This window comes from Balaenoptera musculus, chromosome 20 (genome assembly GCF_009873245.2).
Source record: "Balaenoptera musculus isolate JJ_BM4_2016_0621 chromosome 20, mBalMus1.pri.v3, whole genome shotgun sequence".
Taxonomy (NCBI): Eukaryota; Metazoa; Chordata; class Mammalia; order Artiodactyla; family Balaenopteridae; genus Balaenoptera; species Balaenoptera musculus.
In genome coordinates this window covers 8,492,747-8,502,868 of record NC_045804.1, presented here as the reverse complement: position 1 = coordinate 8,502,868, position 10,122 = coordinate 8,492,747, and positions in this window count along the sequence as shown.

Below are 10,122 nucleotides of genomic sequence, written 5' to 3'. Positions count from 1 at the left end.
CTAAGCCCGTGCACCACAACTATTGAGCCTGTGCTCTAGAGCCTGGGAGCCACAACTACTGAGCCCGTGCACCACAACTACTGAAACCCGCGTGCCTAGAGCCCATGCTCCACAAAGAGAAGCCACCATAATGAGAAGCCCGTGCACTGCAATGAAGAGTAGCCCAATGCAGGCAGAGGACATAGGAAGGGGTGTTCTGTCCTGGGAAGGCCTCATAGGGTCCTGCTTGGTTACTCTAGGAGTGGGATGCTGGGTTTGCTTAACTTTGCAAGAAACTGCCAGATATTTTCCAGAGCTGCTGTCCCATTTTGCATTCCTAACAACAGTGTACAAAAGTTCCTGTTGCTCTGTATCCTCGCCAAAACTGGGTATGGTCAGTTTTTTTTTTCCCCTAAGCTTTAGCCATTCTAATAGGTGTGTAATGGTATCTAGTTGTGGCTTTAATTTGAATTTCTGTAAAGACTTATGATGTTGAACATCTTTTCATGTATTTATTGGCCATCTGCCTCTCTTCTTCGGTGAAGTGTCTGTTCAAATGTTTTGCCCGTTTTTTATTGGCCAATTGTTTGTTTTCATATTAAGTTATGAGAGTTCTTCACATATATTCTGGTTACAAGTTCTTTATCAGCTATGTGCTTCACAAATGTTTTCTCCAAGTCTGTATCATGACTTTTTAAAAACTTTATTGGCTTCCTGCTGTAAGCTTGAGGATTTAGCTCACTTCTTTCTCTTCCCCTCTCTGCCTCTCAAAGTTTGAAAGTTGTTGTTGTTATTTTGTTCTCTTGAGTACCTTTTAACTCTAACATATGAACCTCTATTTCATGTTGCCATCAACTTTTGACAGTATCTCCTGACTCCGACTTTGTAACGAGGATATATGCATGCCCACCCTTTTCCCTAACAATCTTTTCCACTCCTTCTGACAACCACATTTGAATCTTTACGTCGTCAAAGTTCTTAACATCTATAATCTGTCTCTGAACTACAACCAAGTCTTGTCTGCTTTATTGATAGTTTGACTTTAATCATATGTCTATCATACTGTAAATTCTATGGATACCCCTGCCCCCAGCAAACCTTGCTCTCAGGATCTTTATTCCTCCTGCTCCACTCTTGACTGGTTGGTCTCGAGGCCTGGGGTGAACAACCATCCTGATTTCTCAGCACATAAATAAGCCTATTAGTGCTAAAAAAATAAAACATCCTGGCAACCCGGAATGAGTTGGTCACTCGATCCTGAAACTTCCGTTGACTCCTAGGTTGAATCCAGCTTTCTGGATACTATATCATCCTCTTTCTTTGGTTATTTCCTGACTTCTCTGATATCCTCCAGCAATTTTTAGAGAAAGGGTGTGTTAAAGATAAACTGTGTCCTTCCATGTGTGAAATGTCTTTAATTCTTCCCTGAGGTTTACTGATGGATAGTTTAGCTAGATATAGAATTCTAGGTTGGAAATAATTTTTCCTTGTAACTTGGAGGAATGTTTCATTTTCTTCAAGCATCTGAGCCTAAGGCAGAGCTGTTCCCCATCATCCCCCACCTGGTCTGCAGGTAACACCACCTGAGGAGTTTCAGAGTAATAGCTACCATCTATTGAAGGCCTCCCACAGTCACGTGCATTAGGTACATCATCTCTAATTTTCCACTAACCCTTTCAGGTAAGGATGACCATCCCCATTCTTCTGATGAGGAAGCTGAGGCTCAGAGGTTAAGAGACTTGTCAAAGAGCAGCAGCTGGTAAGTGGCACAGACATTAACCGATGTCTGAAAGTTACTCACGGCCGTGTGCCCCATACATGGTGACAGGATTCCCACCTCTGCCACAGTCTGGAGTGGCCCAAAGGAGCAGTCAAGTCCCAAAGGCTGACCCCAAGAGGCCCATGGCCTGGGTGTTCCCAAAGCCACTGGGTTGGGAATTTTGGAGGCTGAATCCTGGGCGCCCCCCTCCCCATGGTCCTGTAGAAACAGCCACATTGTTGTTGGTCAAGATTCTGGATCAGTCCTCCCTCGCCTGCATGGCCAGCAGGCCACCCGACCCCGCTCGGCCGCCCACAGCCTTCAAGCCTTGCAGAACTTGATTCTGCCTTTCATCACCTGTGCAGAGCAGGAGGTGGCAGCCCTTACAGAAGGTGGAAAAAACCCAAGGAAGCACGCAGTGAAGGGGGTGTGATGGGAAGCAAAGGAAAGGAATCGGAAGTGAAATCTAACTTTTAAAGGGAAACCGTCCCCCAAATTGGTAGCTGGAGAGAAACTTTTGAAAAGCATCTGGTTCAGTCCCCGCCCCCTCCACTTTCCCAGCAGTAGGTACCAGGGCCCGCGGTGGGGGGCTGGTGTCTTGGCTCAGAGTAGGCACCGGAGGGGCTGGCGGGAATGGAGGGGGCCTGGGGGCAGCAGCCTTCTGGGCGGGGAGGGGTCACCCTGAGGCCCCTGGCAGGTGGGGTAGCAGGACAGAAAGGAGCTCCTGCTTCGTGACAGGCGCCGGCATGCTGAGCTCCTTAAATTCCCCCACCGCCCCCCCACCAACCCCGCAGCCTCAGGACAAGGTCTCACAGATGAGGAGGGAGAGGCTTGCCTCGGGAAATTTCCATTCTCACCCTCAACGGCTGGCCTTGGGCTTTGGCAATCGATCCTGCCCTCCGGGAACCCTCGCCCTGACCCCTCTCCTCCTTCCCCATCCGGGAGGCAGAGAAGGAAAGGGTGAGGGAGCTGCCGGCTGCTGGGCTCCCGGCGTCCCCAGGCGCAGCTCCTCGTGCATAAAGCAGGAGGAACCTTTTCCTCTACAGTTAATCAAAACCTCTGGGCAGAGATTGCAGATGAAGGGCCCCTGTCATTTCCCTTGCAAATGAAGCCACCGCTCCGTGTCTTTTCCTCTTTAAAACCTAATCAACTCAGCGGTCGACCCAGGAGCCCAGGGCTGCTCAGCTCACTGGTCCCCAGGCAGGTAGCTGGCACATTTCAATTAGCTTGACGAGGCCCCATTAAGCATACAGGGCACCTTCGATCCCTGACCACCCACCACCCCGCCCGCCCCGGCCCTGGCTGAAGCCCAGGGAGCTGGGGCTCCCGCCTCCAGTGGTAATTAGTGGATTTTCAAGGCTGGTGCCCCAAATCCAGGCCCAGCTGGAGAGGTCTGCTGCGCAGGTCAGGCTGGACCTGTCACCATGCCTCTCAGAAGTCCAAGGATTTAGACTTCGAGGTGGAGGTGGGGAGGTGGGGTCGGGGAGCCCAGGGACACACACCAGATCTTAAGGGAGACCCACAATGGGGCCCTGGTGGAGGGACCTCAGCTTGCAGAGCTCAGTCCCAGATAAACCAAGAGATGAAGACTCATTGCTCATTCTCTGGGTGCCTGGAGTCCCCCTTATCTGTAAAATGCGATAATACGATTATCTGCCTTGTATGGCCACTGTGAGGAGTAAATGAGATGGTCTGGGTATAGCCCTTGGCACAGTGTCTGGAACTTAGAAAGCATTTCATAAATGTTAGCCACGATTTGTATCAATGCAGTATTCTATCAGCACCAACATCAGACCACCCCTACTGTGGACAGCTGCCATTTTGTACTGATAGAATCAGCCATTCACTGAAGGAGCGGGAGCTTGGGTATGTTACTTAAACTCTCTGTGCTTTCCTGTTCTCATTCCACAAATAATATACCTATTTTGTGGGGTTAATGAGGGATTTACTCAGATAAAAAAGCTCGAGGACTCTCAGAGGCACGCAGACTCTAGAGCCAGGTTCCTGGGTCCAAATCCCAGCTCCACTTAGCTGTGTGACCTTGGGCAAACTACTTCACCTCTCTGTGCCTCAAGGTCTTCCTCTGTAACATGAGGGATGACAACAGTACCCACGTCAAGGACCGTGAGACATAGCTAAGGGATACTTTTTATGAGGGTAAAATCATGGCTCAAATGGAAAAGGAACATGTATCAAAGATTTTCTTGAACTCATTAACTCCTGAGGGAACCAAGATGTTACAAAGGAGAATTCAAAGAACACACACATGTGGGTAACTGGGAATGCTGAAATAAATTTACGAAGCGATGCAAACCTGGCCCCAGAACAATAATCAAGTGCATTCCATCAACTCAGCTCCTATGCATTCCTATGGACAAAAATTACGTGCATTATTATCAGTTTTCCACAACTTAGAGTCGTAGCTCAAAGACAACAAAAAGTGGAGATAACCCCAAAGGTGTGTGAGACAGGATCCACAGTAAGAGGTTTGGGTTTTTTGCCCGTGTCAGGGTCTTTTTCAGCAGAAATGAATCACTACACACAGTGCCCAGTATATAGTAAGTGCTATACAAGTTTTTGTAAAAAATAATGTGGAAATATTGATACGTAAATGAAGGCCAACCAAATGAGAATAAGCAAAGACCATTTATTCAAGGTTGCTGTAGCCCCCATCCCTTTTCTTTCAGCAGAAACTCAAAGGCAGGCAAGGGAGTGGGAAGGCTTTCTAGGGGTGCAAAGAGGAGAGCTCAGGTGTGCGCCGATTGGTGGCTGGAGGCCTGGGCAAGCTGGTGGGGGTCTGCTAGCAGCAGGGCATCCCACTGGTTAGGGGTGCATACTTGGCACTCTCTGGTTGGTCCTAAGTTGGAAGTGGGGACAAAAATTAGGGATGCTGCCGGTTATGAATCAAGTCCTAGCTGTTTGGGGCCAGTTGTTACAGGGCTGGTTGTTAGGCTTCCAGGATGTTTGCTGGAGATAGTGGTCTGAATTCCTCCAAGTCTGACTTACAGCCAGCAGGCCGGCTTCCTGGACTGGCTACTGTAGATAATGGGTTTGTTTCCTGGGCTGGTTGCTGCAGGTTGTGGGTCAGCGTTCTATTTTTATATACAGTCTGGCCGTTATCCATTTGTATATTGAGTCTCTCAATAACCCCAGTGCCTGACACCTTGGACCCGCCATCAGTGGCAATTACCATCAGCTGATACTCACTGATTGCACAAGATAGCCAATTCTGACTGGTTTAAGCAGAATCAGGAGTTTATTGCCTTGGGAGCTCAGAACATCTGCGGAGAGCCAGGCCAGGGAGGACAGGAACCGGAGTGGCTCCAGCCCCCTGCCTGATGCAACCCGTTTCTGCCCTGCATCACTCTTGGAGATAAGGTCCTGGGGGAGGATGGGGTCCTGTTGATCTGCCTTGGGTCATGTGCCACCAAGGGAGAGAGGTGACTATTCCCCCAAGGAAAACCAGGGTGCTGATACCATAAAAACGAGGCTTGGGGGACTTCCCTGGTGGCGCAGTGGTTAAGAATCCGCCTGCCAATGCAGGGGACACGGGTTCGAGCCCTGGTCCAGGAAGATACCACATGCCGCGGAGCAACTAAGCTTGTGCACCACAAGTACTTAACCTGCACTCTAGAGTCCGTGAGCCACAACTACTGAAGCCCGCACGCCTAGAGCCTGAGCTCCGCAACAAGAGAAGCCACCACAGTGAGAAGCCTGCCCACCGCAATGAGAAGCCCACGCACCACAACAAAGAGTAGACCCCGCTCACCGCAACTAGAGAAAGCCCGCACGCAGCAACGAAGACCCAACGCAGCCAAAAATTAATTAATTAATTAAAAAAACAAAACAAGGCTTGGTTACCGGATCACCAGAAAAACACCAGCATCCAATCAACAACCCCAGGACATGGGTGCCATGGAAACATCCACGTTTCCAGCTGGGGACACTGAGGCACACAGAAGGTCAGTCATTTGTGGGATTCAGTCTCAGGGTCTGCTCTCTTCAAAGCCCAGGCTCTTCCCCTGTGTGTCCCTTTGCCTTGGTGTGCGGTGAACTTGGTGTCTCCTGACCCTCAGGTACATATGAGCTCCCACCTGCCCGGCCCAGCACAGTGCACAGAGCCCTCTCCCTCCTCTGAACTTGGGTCCTTCTCTGCATCAACACCCTTTGGCCCATTCACATCACTAATTGCTGTGTGTGTGGCCTCCTTCCCCAGCAGGGTACAAGATCCTGGAGGTCACCTGTCTGTAAACACAGAAAAAACTTTAAAAGGAAATCTTGAAATCCAAGGGTCTCTGAGAGAGGAGCCGTCAGAGCAAAGGAGAGTGAGCCAGCTATCTGGAGTTGCTCATTTTCTTACTGTTGAGTTTTAAGAATTTTTTGTATATTTTGGGTAACAGTCCTTTATCAGATGTGTCTGTTGCAAATATTTTCTCCCAGTCTGGGGCTTGTCTTCTCATTCTCTTGAAATAGATGACACTTGGCTAACTCCAGTTAAATCTTACTCCAAATCCTGCTTCTGAGAGAGGCAAGAAGTTTGGAGTCAGTCATGTTTTCTGCCCCACACCCCACCCTCTCAAAGGTCATACAAGAATGGGGAAGCCCCCATCTTTATCCCTGCATGGTTCCCGTGGAGATGCTCCGCATCCAAGATGCTGGCGGTCCGTTCAAAGATGGGCAGCTCCATCCCTGGGGCAAACTTGGGTTTGGGGACTCCTTTGCCAGGGCTCCCGAGGCCAGAGCTCTTGGGACCTGTCTACATCTGTGCGTTATCCCTTCTGAAGACCTGTCTCCTGGTAAGGATCCTCATGGGCCTGGGACACAGGTTTCCCCACCCTCAGAATCATCCACCCTCAAAGCTCTGATCTTCTTCCTTCCTGGGGAAGCCGCCCCCCAGCCAGTGTCCCCATTCTGAAAGCCCCGAAACTGTCCGCCCCCAGTAATTCAGTCATCTGGACTCAAAGCCCACCCCATCTTGTTCTTCTGGGGTGGACAAGAAAAAAAAGCTCTCTGAAGTCGGATTCTTTTACAGGAAGGACAAATTAGACATGCCACATGGGAAATTATCCTGCCTCAAGTGGTCACCAGGAGCCCAGAATGGTGCCTTTATTCAAAGGGGGATTTCCTGAGTTCTGGAATTCTGCCAGGAGATTCTGCCTCTGGAAGCCTTTCCTTTCCCCACCTCCCAGCCATCCCTTGCCGGCTGAGCCGCACCCCTTCCCCCCCGCCCCCCCTGCCCCCTGTGTTGCCATAACACCGTGGCTGCAGCTCTGATCCCACAGTGGTGGGATGGGGAAGTCACCGGTCCATCTTCCTGATGGGCTGTGAGGTCCCTGAGGGCAGGGCTGTCTTATTTGTCTCTCCAGCATCTGGCACAGATGGAGCAACACATTCCCCGTGCCCGCCCCCAAATGAAGGTGCAAACTCCAAGTGTTGGGTCGGTGCAGGAGGCTCCCCACCGTCGGGAAGCTCCTAGGCTGATGGGGTTGGGGGTAGATGCTGGAGTCCTTGGCCTTTGCGTTCACCCTACTCTCCTAGACTCCTCTTTATGCAACTTTCCTCGCCCACACCCACCACCGCTGGTGAGAGCGGCTCCTTTGTGATTCCTTTTGCATTTTCATTAATTTCTATTGAATAATTGAAACCAGAAAATTAGTACTTTCAACCTAAACCTGAATTGCAGTGTGTGCGCTTTTTATAATTATAATTCCACTGCAGTCTGAAGCATCTGAGTGAGCCCGCCTTCTCCAGGGATGGATGGAACAAATCTATGTCTGGAGAGCTTAAAACACAGTGCTTGGCTCAGACAGCGCACCTGGACATTGCTTTTTAATTAATGGATGGATGGATGGAAACAAGGACCCCGAAGGTCAATCATCAAGCCAGCTGTATAGAAGCTTCCAAAATTAGGGATGATTCTCCTTACTTTCTGAGCTAAAACCAATTTTGTTTCTTTTATCAAAATGAAATGGAGGGACTCCCCTGGTGGTCCAGTGGCTAAGACTCCACACTCCCAATGCAGGGGGCCCGGGTTCAATCCCTGGTCAGGGAACTAGATTCCATATTCCGCAACTAAAAATCCCATACGCGGCAACGAAGACCCTGTGTGCCGCAACTAAGACCCGGTGCAGCCTAATAAATAAATAAATAAATATTTTTTAAAACATGAAATGGAAATTGCAGGACACCAAGGGGCTGAGAACCTGGCCAAAAAATTTTGCTTTTCCTTTCTGCCCTATCCGATGCCAGCCCACCTCACATTCTAGATGTGACCTGCTTCCAGCCTTCTCCTAGAGGCAGGATTTTTAAAGCATTGGCACCATCCTGGGCCTGGAGTGTGCTTACTGATGAGGGGGGAGCAGAGAGCTTTGGTCTGCAGCCCTCAGCACAGCCCCCTTTGGGGACAGCCAGGTGACCACTCTAGCAGGCATGGACACCCTTCTAATACCTTGTACTCTTCTCCCACTCCTGGCAGGAATCGGGGGTCCTCGGTGTCACCTCAGTGCAGTTCCCATCAGCCTTACTTGGGATACAGAGGGATAAGCATCTCTGATTTTAGAGAAACATAAAGAGCAAGCAGGCAGGGCAACTGCAGAGAGAAACGTTCATGTGACCGCTGATCTCTGGGAGGGGCCCTGGCCCCCTGATGCGTCCTGTTAATTCCGTTCTTTCCCCAGGAGAAGGGGAAGGACACAATCATCATCCAGAGTCAGCAGTGACTCATGGCCTCCTGGAGGGGGTTTTCCCAAGAGGGTCTCAACAGGAAAAGAATAAGGCTGATGTGGCCAGGGAAGCCAGGAGAGGACCCGGCTGGAGCGAGATGGAAAGCTGAGTGGGAGGCAGTCCCCAGGGGAAGTTACCTCCCAGGCTCCACCCATCCTTGTTCAAGGCTGGGATGCCCGGGCTCTTAGGGTGGGGTCCCCCACCTGGCTGATCATCACAGGCCCTGGCAGGTTAGGGTTCTATTGCTATATTTTTCACTGCCATCTAAATGCCTCTCCATTTGGGGGTTCAACCACAGTACCTCGAGGGTCTAGCCCAGGGCCAGGCACAGAACTGGAGTTTAGGACTCTCTGTAAAGTCTGATCACCACTCTCCCCATCCCTGTCTTTGCTCCACCCACACTAGCCTCTTTTTTCCGCCTTGCACCTGCCTCAGGGCCTTTGCACAGGCTGTTCCCTCTGCCTGGGACGCTCTTCCTTTTGACTCACTTCCTCCAGCTTCCTGGCCAAATGCCATCTCAGCAAGTGTCTTCTTATAAACCAATAGCCACCTTCCCACCTTCCATGCTCCCTCTCCTTCTTGCTGTAATTTTCTCATTTTTGTTTATTGTCTATCTTCCACCAGCTGCAATATATGCTCGATGAGAACAGGCGTCATTTGTGCACAGATCTCCTGAACAGTACTTAACACATAGTAGGTTCTCAATAAACACTTGCTGACTGAAGGAGTGAATCACAGTTGTTGGCTAGGGAAGGAGCACAGGGTGTTGGGTCTAAAAAGAGAAAGTCTTCACTTTGGGCTCAGCTGGCACAGAGGCCATGTGGTCCAAGCTTGGCACACAGGCTGTGTCTTACCCTTTCATGGAGGGCGGCCACCTGCTTCTAGGCCGTCTGCTTCCCTCCCCACTGGTGGCCACAGCTGCACCAGCCCTCATAGACTTGAGGGCACACCCTGATCTTTGGGGCCCCACTCCCCAGGGCCCTTTCCATGTTTTCTGGCTGCACCTTTATCCCCATGACCAGGCCCCTCACTCCTGCCTTCTCAGGCCCAATCTGCAAAGTTGGGATCACAGAGAGGTGTGGCGGCACTCACGCTGGGCAACAGAGCCAAGCTTTCTGTAGCAAATCAAAGTTTAAAAGATGCCACTTTTAATTATGTTTGAGTGCAACGTACCCTGAGGCTTTTGTGGTAAACGGCTCTCAATAAACAGTTTCTTCGTTAATTATTATTCATTAATTTCTTGAGCAGTGGCAAGGGGGAGGCAGGGCCCTGCTCAGCCCACAGCCGCATGTCAGCTGTCAAACCCTCGGATGAGTGGGGCTCTGAGCAGCTGCCCTGTCGGCTCCATCAGGCTCGCCTGGGCCCAGGGTGGGCAAAGGAGCAGCCTGAGTGGCGCCGGAGCCAGAGCTGGAAACTCCAAACTTTGGGAGGAAAGAAGGCAGGGGAGAGGGAGAGGGCTGTACTGGCAAAAACACCCCTTCCACCCGGGAGAGACCTCGCCTCTGGAGATCCCCTCCATGGGGTAGTGAGGACTTTTGTCTTCTGCAGAGCAGGAAGGAGAAGAGAATCACCACTTACTGAACAACGACGGAGGCGCCTTACACCTGGGATAAACCTGCTTTCTGAAAACAAAATACAAACAAGACCTTCAAAGCCCTGAT